At 43.4% G+C, this 14,211-nt stretch overlaps 1 long non-coding RNA gene across 1 annotated transcript in view; it reads left to right on the top strand.

Moving 5' to 3' along the window:
- The first annotated feature begins 2,116 nt into the window (after window positions 1-2,116).
- LOC129532497 (uncharacterized) overlaps window positions 2,117-14,211 on the top strand; it is a 115,231-nt gene continuing 103,136 nt past the window's right edge. Inside the window, exon 1 of the long non-coding RNA XR_010133022.1 lies at window positions 2,117-2,500. This is a non-coding gene — a long non-coding RNA (uncharacterized lncRNA). The remainder of the gene's footprint in view (window positions 2,501-14,211) is intronic.

The following is a 14,211-nucleotide window of genomic DNA, read 5'->3' as shown; positions in this document are numbered from 1 at the left end:
ATACAACTTTATGTAGCAAATCAGAGCAGAATCTGATGAAGGAGGGGGAAAAAGTGCCTACTAACTCGGTTATTCCCCTGTGACTTTTGCAAAGCCATTTTTGAAGGTCACTACATGGGTAAACAATGCAAGCATGAGTACAATGTGCAGACACATTTCATACAAAGTTTCTTTGCAGGATACCTACCTGCATAGAAGCAGACTGCTATTAATTCTATTACATGCCTAAGAAGCTCATGCACACGGGCATCCAGTGAGTTCCAGGAGTCCCATGCAGGACACTGGCACAACTGAAGATAAAATATGGGCGTCCTATCTGCTCTCTGGACAGTCCAGCCTTTCTCTGCTCAATTGCATTAGCTCTGTAAAAGAAAATTGCTCCCAGGGTGGAGATAGAGGAGAAGCATAGGAAGGGATGGGTTGAGTGAAGCCCTGGATTCCCTATGCTTGCTTCTTTCTGGTTTGGTGTTGTTGGTTTGGCACAGAAAAAGATAGCCCCAAATATGGCTCTTTGGCATGCCGAGTACTTTGAACTGAAGGACATTAAAAAGGCTGCAAAAGCAAAGTCTCTTTCTTGCTTTCTCCTGCCCATCTTTCTCCTGCTCCACTTCTTCTCTCAAGGCAAGCCACAGAAGCTAGAATTTCTCTTCCCCAAGGCGGGTCATAGAACCCTTCTCCCTCAAAGCCAGCAGTAAAACTTTATTATTCTTATTTTCCTCACATCAACACAGAGTGGGGAAACTATATTACAGAATGGTCCCCACCTGTAGGCCAACACTGGAAAACTACAGTTGATAATCTCAACAGAAGTGTGAGGCTTGATGGTATCAACATCCTTACTCCAGTAAAAATTGGCCAGGCACGGTGGCTCACGCCTGTAATCCCAGCACTTTGGGAGGCTGAGGTGGGTGGATCACCTGAGGTCGGGAGTTCGAGACCAGCCTGAGCAACATGGAGAAACCCCATCTCCACTAAAAATACAAAATTAGCCGGGCATAGTGGCGCATGCCTGTAATCCTAGTTGCTCGGGAAGCTGAGGCAGGAGAATTGCTGGAACCCGGGAGGTGGAGATTGCAGTGAGCTGAGATTGCGCCATTGTACTCCAGCCTGGGCAACAAGAGCAAAACTCTGTCAAAAAAAAAAAAAAAAAAAAAAATTTGGCCTATTCACTCTGCTTCTTGTTCAGACTTTATTTTTTAAAAAAGTCTATAGAGCCATGTTCATGAGGACAAACCTAATTTTTCTTTTTCTTTCTTTTTTCCTTTTTTTTTTTGACACAGGTCATAGATGTTTGGACTATTTTCAATCTTTTTGTTTCTGATAAAAAATTATGTAAAGAAAATCTTTGTGCTCACCTATAAAATAGAACAAAGATTTTCTTGGAGAGATGTAAAACATGGTTTTGCATCTTATTTTATATACACTTATAAATTTCAGGTTAAATTTATTCTTAGATTCTATGCCTAATTTTTTTTTTTTTTTTTTTTTTTTTTTTTTTTTTGAGACAGAGTCTTGCTCTGTGGCCTAGGCTGGGGTGCAGTGGTGCAATCTCAGCTCATTGCACCTCCCGGGTTAAAGCAATTCTTCTGCCTCAGCCTCCCAAGTAGCTGGGATTACAGGGATCTGCCACTACGCCCAGCTAATTTTTGTATTTTTAGTAGAGACGAGGTTTCACCATGTTGGCCAGGCTGGTCTCGAACTCCTGATCTCTAGTGATCTGCCTGCCTTGGCTTCCCAAAGTGCTGGAATTACAGGTGTGAGCCACCGCACCCAGATGCTATGTCTAATATTAAAAGCTAGCAGTGACTGAGCCTCAGCACTGGCGTCCTAACTACAAGGAGCATCTTTAAATTCATTCAAGGTTGATTGAATTGGGTATGACTTTACTTTTCTACCAAATCGTATTCCTCCCTAATTCTCGGAAAAGTTTTCATACTTTTTGTGTGATACTAGCAATTGCACTCCTTTCCCCAGGAGTGTTGTATCTCTTCCCCCGCTCCTCCCTCACACACACAGACACACACACACCCAGAGCCATAAGAACCAAAGACACTATGTGTGTGCAAATACCACTTAGTCTGGTACTGCTCATAACAAAGCCTACTTAGAAAACCAACCTGAGGGTTGAAGACTTCACAGTTTATGACATCATAGGACAAATCTGCTCTGCAGAATCCAAAGACATTCAAAGAGGAGAGAAGTGTGTGTGTGTGTGTGTGTGTCTGTGTGTGTGTATGCATATGGGGAACTGAAGATGCCCAGCCAGAGTTGTGAGCTTCCAGTCATTCAGCAAAGGAAGAAGAGCTTTAGAAAAATCAGAGTAATATGATCAGATCGCCCCACCAGTGGCTCAACAATCTGTCCTCATGTACACGTTGAAGAAAGCACAGGTGGTGAAGGGTCTCATTTCAAGTTGTTGTGGTTTTCTGCCATGGAGGAAAGTGTTGAAAAAAAAGGGAACTATACAGCATAAAGATGGGTTTTCACAGATCCTGTCAAGGTAAGTGTCTGCTGGCTCTACCCTAAGTACAAGGGCTACAACTGGCTGGCACTCCTGTGCTCTAGAGGCCCCTAAACCCAGCTGTGAAAGGTGAACTAAGACAGGAGGATGGCTGTCTGCTAGACATGAGCAGGCACCAGCACTGGGCTTCCCCATGGGTGGTGGTGAGGAAAACCATATCATTGCTGCCGTGCCGTTAGGCCAACCCTTCTGTCCTGGAGACCTGAGTTGCCTGTGCTTCAACACCATTCTTCATTCTGCCTTTCACAAAATGTACCATCTAAGTGATAAGGTGAATATCATTTCACTGAAAAGGTTCAAATGATATGAATATAAGAAGAGTGTGAAAAATCACCCATCCTGCACCCCAGCTTCTTCTCAGAGGTACCACTATCATTCTATTTAATTTTGCATTTTCTTTGTTTCTTTCTTTCTTTGTTTCTTTGTTTCTTTCTTTCTTTTCTTTCTTTCTTTCTTTTTCTTTTTCTTTTCTTTCTGTTTTGATGGAATCTCACTCTGTGGCCCAAGCTGGAGTGCAGTGGCATGATCTCGGCTCATTGCAACCTTCACCTCTGGGGCTCAAGCGATTCTTCTGCCTCAGCCTCCCAAGTATTTGGGACTGCAGGTGCATGCCACCACACCTGGTTAATTTTTGTATTTTTAGTAGAGACGGGGTTTCACCATGTTGCCCTGGATGGTCTCAAACTCCTGACCTCAGGCGATCCACCCACCTCGGCCTCCCAAAGTGCTGGGATTACAGGCATGAGCCACTATGCCTGGCCTAACTTTGCATTTTCTAAATGCATGACAAACATCAACCAACTGGCAGTATCTCTCATGTCTATTCCTCATTCTCATTGCCCTAATTCCCACTGCCTGGGTCTGGCCCTCATTCCCGCATACATAAAATAACTTCCAAGTTCATGTCCCTGTCACCTGCCTCAGATTCCCCAGGCACACTGGGGCCTCTCCCACTCACCCACTCTGTATGCTATCTCTCAGAGGTAGCTCTGTGCTGAAGCATGCTGTGCTATAACCTGGAGCAGGGTCTGGAATGGGAGTAAGGTCACTGAATGGAATTCTAAGTTCCAGCACTCCTGTTCTCTACAACTTGCTGTGCTCCCTCTCTGATACATTAAGAAGGGTACATTGCTTTGTAGCACTCCTGTGGTACTCTGTAGTACTCCTGCTCTGTCCTCCTGATTTCAGTTGTTTCACCAAAGAGGGAGTAGTTTATTTTGGGAGAGAGAAGGGAGGCTTCATGTCTTTCCATAATGTCTTCAGCCACTCAAATCCACTCCAGGTAAGCAAAGAATCGAAGTGAAAACAGTAGCCTTGCTTTGCCTTAAGATGAGCCCACAGGCTCATCTCCCAAATAATGACAGCTCCAGAGCCCACACAGAACTTCTGGAACCCCCCTGCTTATATTCAATTGTTCCCCAACACCCTTCTTTCTGATTCCCTACCCACCTAGAAGTAGTGGTGCCAGGAATTCACCAGGAATGCCTTTACCCAGACCCTCTTCCTATGCAAATCCTACCCATGCATCACTACACCCATGCAATCCTAATAGATCCGCCTTCATTACATAGCCCCAGTACATTTACCACTCCTGTGTTCACTTGAATATTGTTGGGACCCAGAATACGATGTTCCAAACTGTGGTGCCTTGATATGCTGAGTCCTTTGAACTGAAGGAAACCAAAAGGGCCTCAGAAGCGAGATCTGTTTGACTCTACTTTCTTTCTTTCTTTCTCCCACTCTACTTTCTCCTGCTCTCCTTTCTCCCTTAAGGCACCATAGAAACTAGAATTCTTCTTCCCCCAGGCAGGTCCCAGAAAGTGAAATACCTCTGCCCCCAAACAGCCATAAAACCTAAAATATAGCTCTACCTTCCCCCCTGGGCCTTTCTTTGTAGGAGCTGGCCATAAAGAAATTCCAGGATATACCCTGTCTGATAATAGGTCCTCAGATCCATGTTCCAGAGGGATTGGGCCCTATACCCAGAAGCAAGAATTGCCACACAGAGGGGCCATGGAGAACTCAAACTGAAGGCCTCGCTGGGTTTCCCCTGACCATCTATTACTATGGGATCTTTCCCTATTAATCCAATCACATTTTATACTGTTGTACAGTCTTCGTCGACTTAAGCCTAACAACGAACAGTGTCACTTGTGTGTTTGGGTCTTCATCCTGAAGACTTCCATGCTATAAAAACTTGGATTAAATGAATATGCTATGCTTTCCCTTGTTAACCCTTTTTGTTGTTGTAAGACCCTTATAAGGGTCGCATCTGTAAGGAAAGGCATCACACCTTTTTGCCCCTACGGTGGATATCGTGGTTTGCATTCACAAAACCTAAGCAAACTTTTAAATAAATTTAGACTATTCAGAGAGAGGAGTTTTAAAGGTAGGTTACAGACATGGGTTTGTCCTTAGCAAATGTGTATCTTCAAGTTTTGAAAACATAAAGTTTGAAGTTTTGTTGTGTTAGGATGTCTAACTTGCCAGTTGATTCTCCCTGGAGTCCCTGGAGAAGGGTCAGTGGGAGCAAATGGGGCCCTTGTAGGGGTGGGGCAGGAACATGAGCTCGGCAGTAAGTCCAACCTGGATTCCAATCTAGCTCTGCCACTTACCTATGTGATCCCAAGCAAGGCAGGGTCGCATAACCTTTCTGAGCCTTAGGTTTCTCACCTGTAAATGGTAGAAAATCATAATATTTTAACGGTGTTTTTGAGAAGTGAATGAGGTAATATTAATATATGTGCAGGGAGTGGTGATTAGTTCTTATAAACTATCTCCAAAGCTAGGGAAAGGTGTCTAAGAATCCCTGCCTGACTGAAATAGCTTCAGGTTCATAGTCATGGGAGAAGGTAGATTGTAATGGGGAATTGTGTGGAAAACATGAAGAGTGGAAGAGATTTTGTGAAGTTCTGAGACAGAGAGGAAGGAAAAGTAGAGATGCCGTAGCTGAACACTGGGAGGATGGGGAAATGCATGAGGGAGCACTGTCCAGGGGGAAGTGGACAGGAGTGGTCGAGGCTGACCAGAATGTGTGTTTCCAGTGAAGGCTCACAAACAGGCCAGGCGCAGTGGTTCACACCTGTAATCCCAGCACTTTGGGAGGCAGAGACAGGCGAATCACTTGGGGTCAGGAGTATGAGACTAGCCTGGCCAACATGGCGAAACCTCATGTCTACTAAAAATACAATAATTAGCTGGGCATGGTGGCAGGTGCCTGTAATCACAGCTACTTGGGAAGCTGAGGCAGGAGAATCTCTTAAACCCAGGAAGGGGGAGGTTGCAGTGAGCCGAGATCGTACCACTGCACTCCAGGCTGGGCGACGAGCTGGAAACTCCATCTCAAAACAATAACAACAAAAGAAACAGGCCCGGGCAGCGTCTGCCGGCAGTGTCATCAAGAAGACAGCATGTGGCTGTGGCAGAGGCCTATCAAGGTTCTACTTCCAGTCCCACATTTTCTGACTGTAAGATCCTAAGTAAGTAATTCTACCTCTTTGGTTCTCCTCTTTCTTCCCTAAGAAATAGTGATGGTACAGCCCATTTTCCTTGCCTATGTCCCTTTCCTCCTTGGAGTACAGGTAGACTTCATTTCCCCATCTCCCTTGCATTAGGTGTGACCATATGACTGAGTTCTAGCCAGTGAAATGTGAGCATGAATCATGCATGCGCCTTCCAGGCCTGGCCCACAGAAACCACCTTCACGATCCTCCACTCTCTCCCCATGTGGGCTGGATGCAGAGGATCCAAGAGACAATTCTGAGGCCAAGGGGAAGGCAGAGCCACAGACAAAAGGGGCCTGGCATCCCGAATCACCATGTAGATGGCCGCCTGCTGATAACCCATATTGACCTGTAACATGACAGAGAAATCACATTCTCCATCATTAGGCCACTGAGTTTGTTTGTTCCAGCAACTGACCTATTTTGATACAATGATATTTTCTGTATAAGGGACTTGTTGGTAAAGATGAAATTACAAAACAGAAAAATCTTCAGAGTCATAATAAATGTTTACTGTACCAGGTCATTAAATAAACATCTCTTGAACCCCTAGTGTTTGGGAGGCGCTTTAGTGAACAAACCAGACAACGTCTGTGCTGTTACATGGATGAAGAAAAAGAGGGAATCGATAAGAATTTCTCTCCTGTAGGACGTAAAGAGTGGTGGTGCCACTGACAGCAAGGGTGATGGTAGGAAGTGGGAGAAATTTTCCAGAGAAGAGTGAGGCGACTGGGCTTTAGACGTTTGAGGAGGCAGTCATATTCCCTCTGTGAACATCACCTGTGAAAGTCTACAGAATATTTGCAAAGATTCATAGCCTTTTTAGCCATGATGACATAAAAAGTCTAGAAAGGCAAGGACACATGGTGTATTGTCTAAAGCCTCTAGTAGAACATATGATCTCAGGGTGGGAATGGTTTCTTTCTTTCTTTTTTTGAGATGGAGTCTTGCTCTGTCACCCAGGCTGGAGTGCAGTGGCGCGATCTCAGCTCACTGAAGCTCTGCCTCCCGGGTTCACATCATTCTGCTGCCTCAGCCTCCCAAGTAGCTGGGACTACAGGCGCCCGCTACCACACCTGGCTAATTTTTTGTGTTTTTAGTACAGACGGGGTTTCACTGTGTTAGCCAGGATGGTCTCGATCTCCTGACCTCGTGATCCGCCCGCCTCGGCCTCCCAATGTGCTGGGATTACAGGCGTGAGCCACCGCACCCGGCCCGGGAATGGTTTCTTATCCCATTATTCCCCTGCAGTATCAGGTGTGCATGTGAAGAATGCATTTAATTGAAATGAATTGAGAGCTTCAACTCCTCTGTATTCAAGGTAGTATTGTAATTAATTCAAGGAATGTTTATGAAAGTACTTTGTAAATTATTGAACCCTATTCCAGTGCTTCTGCAGGAGGATACATTCCGAGTTGTTACCCTCTGTATCTTTTGTCCTCCCTGGTTCTCATCTTTCTCTTCTCCCCATTCAAGCAGCTGACCTGGTGTCCATGCCTCCAGGAGGAATGTGATTCTTCAGGGCCACATGCAGCTACATCTGCCAGCGTGGCCACACTGGTTGTTTATGGATGGTGGCTGTTCTGATTCGTTGTTTTATCTGGACTGATTGGTCAGTGCTTGTTTCATATTGGTTATGCAATACTTTGAGTATCACCATTGTAGTTGGAAGGTGTAGAGAATCTGAATTCTTTTTTCTTGTTTCAAATGATTGAGCTCTGATTTGAGAAGGAAAAGGAAAGACGATTTCAGCATGGAAAAATAGTCTTCTGGCCCTAAAAATAAATAAAGTGAACTTGCCTGAGCCTAGAAAGAGAGCCCTTAGCTGAGGAAGAAGATATAAGAAGAGCAGCGGGGCCTGGGGTCTTTGAAGCAGAGGACACCTCTGCCCTGTTTCCTGGGCCTGTAGCCAGAAAGGCAGCAAGAAGCCAGGGAGAGAATAGTCACATGCCTTATCTTAGCAGTCATGTCCATTGCTAGTTACAGACATTCCTGCATCCACACTTTGCTACAGAAGTAGCAGATAAACCAGACTCAGAGTGATGTGAACAGGGTGGTGACTGTCCCTTAGCAGGGGCGACTGTTGGGCTAATGATTAAGGATCAGACCTCCTTCTGGTGGTCACTACCGAGGCAGCTTGGCACTGCGTGAGATTCTAGAACTGTGGCCCAACCTTGTGTGGAAAATAGCAGGGCAGGGCAAGGGTACTCCAAGAAGGACTGGGGCTAAATTTCCCACTAGGCCAGTAGGATTGCAACATGAAATCGAAATAAATTTGTTCAGAACATAAAGTGATATTTCTTGTGAACATGAATTTATGATCATGATTTATGCCAGCAAACTTCTTTGCAATTTATAGCCAGAGGTTTGTTTGCTTCATGATTGAATTTAGAACTTATTTTTCCAAGAGGAAATTTATGTAACTAGAAATAATCACTAGGAAAGAATTTGCATCACTTTTATAATAATAATAATAGTCATCATCATCATCACTATCATCGTCCATCCTTTAAGTACCATACCTTCTTGGTATGCCCAGATGTAGCCCAAGCAGTAATAGAGACTGTAGAATTAGAGTCATGAGGGTGATTTTGGGTCCCGTTTGTGCCAGAAAGGGTGTGATGACCTGTTGACCAAGAAGGGGGCAATTGTGAAGGAGCTCTTTTGTTGAAGTGGAGGTCTGTCCGAGTGATCTTTTTCATCTGGGCGAGGTGGGAATCCAAGTTCTTTTTTTTTTTTTTTTTTATTTTTATTTTTTATTATACTTTAAGTTTTAGGGTACATGTGCACATTGTGCAGGTTAGTTACATATGTATACATGTGCCATGCTGGTGCACTGCACCCACTAACTCGTCATCTAGCATTAGGTATATCTCCCAATGCTATCCCTCCCCCCTCCCCCCAACCCACAACAGTCCCCAGAGTGTGATATTCCCCTTCCTGTGTCCATGTGATCTCATTGTTCAATTCCCACCTATGAGTGAGAATATGCGGTGTTTGGTTTTTTGTTCTTGCGATAGTTTACTGAGAATGATGATTTCCAGTTTCATCCATGTCCCTACAAAGGACATGAACTCATCATTTTTTATGGCTGCATAGTATTCCATGGTGTATATGTGCCACATTTTCTTAATCCAGTCTATCATTGTTGGACATTTGGGTTGGTTCCAAGTCTTTGCTATTGTGAATAATGCCGCAATAAACATACGTGTGCATGTGTCTTTATAGCAGCATGATTTATAGTCCTTTGGGTATATACCCAGTAATCATGCCAAAATGTAAAGACCATCAAGGCTAGGAAGAAACTGCATCAACTAACGAGCAAAATAACCAGCTAACATCATAATGACATGATCAAATTCACACGTAACAATATTAACTTTAAATGTAAATGGACTAAATGCTCCAATTAAAAGACACAGACTGGCAAATTGGATAAAGAGTCAAGACCCATCAGTGTGCTGTATTCAGGAAACCCATCTCACGTGCAGAGACACACACAGGCTCAAAATAAAAGGATGGAGGAAGATCTACCAAGCAAATGGAAAACAAAAAAAGGCAGGGGTTGCAATCCTAGTCTCTGATAAAACAGACTTTAAACCAGCAAAGATCAAAAGAGACAAAGAAGGCCATTACATAATGGTAAAGGGATCAATTCAACAAGAAGAGCTAACTATCCTAAATATATATGCACCCAATACAGGAGCACCCAGATTCATAAAGCAAGTCCTGAGTGACCTACAAAGAGACTTAGACTCCCACACATTAATAATGGGAGACTTTAACACCCCACTGTCAACATTAGACAGATCAACGAGACAGAAAGTCAACAAGGATACCCAGGAATTGAACTCAGCTCTGCACCAAGCAGACCTAATTGACATCTATAGAACTCTCCACCCCAAATCAACAGAATATACATTTTTTTCAGCACCACACCACACCTATTCCAAAATTGACCACATACTTGGAAGTAAAGCTCTCCTCAGCAAATGTAAAAGAACAGACATTATAACAAACTATCTCTCAGACCACAGTGCAATCAAACTAGAACTCAGGATTAAGAATCTCACTCAAAACCACTCAACTACATGGAAACTGAACAACCTGCTCCTGAATGACTACTGGGTACATAACGAAATGAAGGCAGAAATAAAGATGTTCTTTGAAACCAACGAGAACAAAGACACAACATACCAGAATCTCTGGGACGCATTCAAAGCAGTGTGTAGAGGGAAATTTATAGCACTAAATGCCCACAAGAGAAAGCAGGGAATCCAAGTTCTTGTGGCTTGTGGGGATGATGGTGATCTCGGGACCCGTGGAGTTTAAATGGAAGCTTAGCAGTAGGAGAATGCTCATGTCCACCAGAGTGAAAAGGATAGCCCAAATGTGAAAAAAGGATAGCCCAAATGGGGTTTACACCATTGATGATCCTATATTCCTGATTATGGAACACAGAAAAGTGAATATCATCATGTAACACGCAATGAGAACTTAGACATTTAACTGGGTTTAGACCAATGGCGCCCAGATCTTGGGTTCCACAAATGAATTTGAAAAGTAGAATTTAAAAAAGGGTTCTGAAATTGTCATTTAACCCAGTTGATATTTAAAATATAAACAACTGTCGTCTTCCATCATCATTTCACAAAAGGGTCAGAAATACAACTTCAGAGTAAAAGATAGTCCTACAGATGGATAAATGTTAGATATAAAAAACATTGTTATCAGCTGGATATGGTGGCTCATGCCTATAATCCCAGCACTTTGGGAGGCCCAGGTGGGCAGATCACTTGAGCTCAGGAGTTCGAGACCAGCCTGGGCAACACGACAAAACCCCATCTCTATGGAAAAAAAAAGAAACATTATTATCCTTATTTTTCTCATTTTAACAGACAGTGGTGAAACTATATTATGGCCTGGAACCCATGTGTGGACCAACACTGGGGAACTAGTGCCTTATCATTGATTTTTTTTTTTTTTTTTTTTGAGAAGGAGTCTTGCTCTGTCGCCTAGGCTGGAGTCAGTGGCGTGATCTCGGCTCACTGCAAGCTCTGCCTCCTGGGTTCACACCATTCTCCTCTCAGCCTCCAGAGTAGCTGGGACTACAGGTGTCCACCACCATGCCCAGCTAATTTTTTGTATTTTTAGTAGAGATGGGGTTTCACCGTGTTAGCCAGGATGGTCTGGATCTCCTGACCTCGTGATCCTCCCGCCTCAGCCTCCCAAAGTGCTAGGATTATGGGCGTGAGCCACTGCGCCCGGCCTTATAATTGATATTCTTGATAGAGGTCTGAGGCTTGACGGTATGGACATCCCTTACTCCCCAAGGCTGAACACTTAACCTCTTCCCCCTCTTCCTTGTTCAGAGTTTAATTTTTAAAAATATCTACAGAGTCATGTTCATGGTGACAACCCTGCCCTTTGTTTCTCTTTCTTTCTTTTTTTAATTTGGGATGTGGATGTTTGGAGTATTTTCAGTTTTGTTTCTGATATAAAAAATTCCATGAAGCAAATCTTTGTACTCATGTAAAAAATAGAACTAAGATTTCTGGGACAGATGTAAAATATAGTTTTGCATCTTATTTATATACATTTATATAATAAATTTGAGGCTAATTTATTCTCCTTAGATTCTGTGCCTAATAATAAAAGCTAGGAATGACTAAGTCTCAGCGCTGGAGTCCTGACTGCAAGGAGCATTTTCAAATTCATTCAAGGTTGATTGAATTGGACATGATTTTACTTTTCTTCCAAATCTTGTTTCTCCCCAATTCTTGGAAAAGTATTTGTACTTTTCGTGTGATCATAGCAATTGCACTCCTTTCCCCAGTATGGGGCATGCTCTGTAACTCTTGTCTTTCTCTTTCTCTCTCTTTCACACACAATCTCTCTTACAAAGCCATAAGAACCAATTACACTATGTGTGTGCAAATTCACTTAGTCTGGCACTGCTCATGACAAAGTTGCTTAGACAACCCACCTGAGGGTTGAAGACTTTGCAGATTACGGCAAGATCTTTTGGGCTTTTCAAGTCCAAGGCTCCTGCATCGTAGGACAAATATACTCTGCAGACTCCATAAACTTTCAAAGGAGAGATAAACCTGTTAGTGTGTGTGTGTGTATGTGTGGTGTATATGTGCGCACATGGGGAAGTGAAGATGCCCAGCCAGAGGTGTGAACTTCCAGACATTCAGGAAAGGAAGAAGAGCTTTAGAAAAAATAAGAGCAATATGATCAGATATCTACATCAGCTGTTCAGCAATCTTTCCTCGTTAACACTTTGGGGAAAGTGCAGGTGGTGAAGGGTATCACTCAAGTTGCTGTGGTTTTGTCATGAGCAGGCACCAGCACTGGGCTTCCCCATGGGTGATGGTGAGGAAAACCACATCGTTGCTGCCTTGCCTTTAGGCCAACCCTTCTGCCCTGGAGACCTGAGTTGCCTGTGCCTAGAAACAATGAAGAATGGTATTGAAGAGGGATTTTTGCAACTTCAGCTAGTCCCTTGGAGGAAAGTGTTGGACGGGAGGGCACCCATATAGCATAAAAAATGGGTTTTCATGGACACTGTCAAGGAAAGTGTCTGTTGGCTCCACCGTAAACACAAAGGCTACAACTGGCTGGCACTCCTGTGCTCCAGAGGCCCCTAACCCCAGCTGTGAAAGATCGACTAGGACAAGAGGACAGCTGTCTGCTAGAAGAAACTGCTAAGCATTGAGGTTCTGAGTACAGTTTGGGAATCAGAGAGACCTATGTTAATCCTGGCTTCTCCATTTCCTAGTTGTGAGTTTGGGAAAGTTACACAAAATTTCTGAAAGCCAGCCATTGTAAAATGGGGATAATAATATGTACTCACAGGTGTAGGAAGGATCTGTTATTATTATTATTATTAATATTATTATTATTATTATTATTATTGAGACAGAATCTCACTCTGTCACTGAGGCCGGAGTGCAGTGATGAGATCTCAGTTCACTGCAACCTCCGCCTCCTGGGTTCAAGCGATTATTCTACCTCAGCCTCCCAAGTTCCTGGGACTACAGGAGCCTGCCACCACGCCCTGCTAATTTTTGTATTTTTTGGTAGAGACAGGGTTTCACCGTGTTGGCCAGGCTGGTCTTGAACTCCTGCCTCAAGTGATCCGCCTGCCTCTGTCTCCCAAAGTGCCGGGATTACAGGCGTCACGCCCGGCATTGGAGGGCTCAGTTAAATGAGAGTGTGCTGTAAAACATTTAGCCCCCAGCCTCTTCTCCGGCTTCCATGGTTCACGACTGGGCTTACATTACCCACACCAAACTCAGGAAGAGTTAGTTGGGGATGGGGATAGGGGAAGGAGGTGTCTTTTCTGGTGGCCACTAAGCAGAATTCTACAACTGGTTCAGGTTGAAAATTTCCACAGCGTGAAAAGTAACTAATATATGATTCCTTCCTTCCAGCTACGAACAATATGTTGTCAAGCCTCAGAAAAATCCTCAATGTGAAATCAGAATTAAAATTCTGTGTCCTAAAACTTTCTAGATAATTGCCCTTTGTTAAGTGTTTAAAACTCTAGGCCACCTTTTCCCAAGGAAATGGAGGCAGACACTTGCTTTTCCTTGTCAGTGGCATTATCTTGAGGTTCTAAAATGGCAGTAGTATATGTGACAGTGTTTTGTAAACTGTAGGTCACCATGCAAATACCAGTTATTATTAGCAACATTTCCTGCAGGTACATGGGTATCAATTTGTAAATAATCAGGTGAAAAATCCCACAGGACTATGCATGAAAAGAAATGGATTTTAATCTCAGCTTGGTTGTGAATGTTGGCAAGACCCTTCATTAGTTGAGCATCAGTTACCTCCTCATTTATCAAATAGGATCTTTGTGGGTGTCAATCAGTTGGAATGAATAAAAATACTTGCTGTGTAGGGTCTTAATAAAAGCTGGTTATAAACATAGGAAAAAAGCTCAATATCACCAACTGTTAAAGAAATGCAAATCAAAACCACAATAAGATACCATCTCATGCCAGTCAGAATGGCAATTATTAAAAAGTCAAGAAATAACAGATGCTGGCAAGACTGTGGAGAAATAGGAACACTTTTACACTGTTGGTGGGAATGTAAATTAGTTCAACCATTGTGGAAGACAGTGTGGTGATTCCTCAAAGACTTAGAACCAGAAATACCATTTGACCCAGCAAT

Source organism: Gorilla gorilla, chromosome 2, assembly GCF_029281585.2.
Source record: "Gorilla gorilla gorilla isolate KB3781 chromosome 2, NHGRI_mGorGor1-v2.1_pri, whole genome shotgun sequence".
NCBI classification, from domain to species: Eukaryota; Metazoa; Chordata; class Mammalia; order Primates; family Hominidae; genus Gorilla; species Gorilla gorilla.
This window is presented reverse-complemented; position numbering and strand designations above follow the sequence as displayed.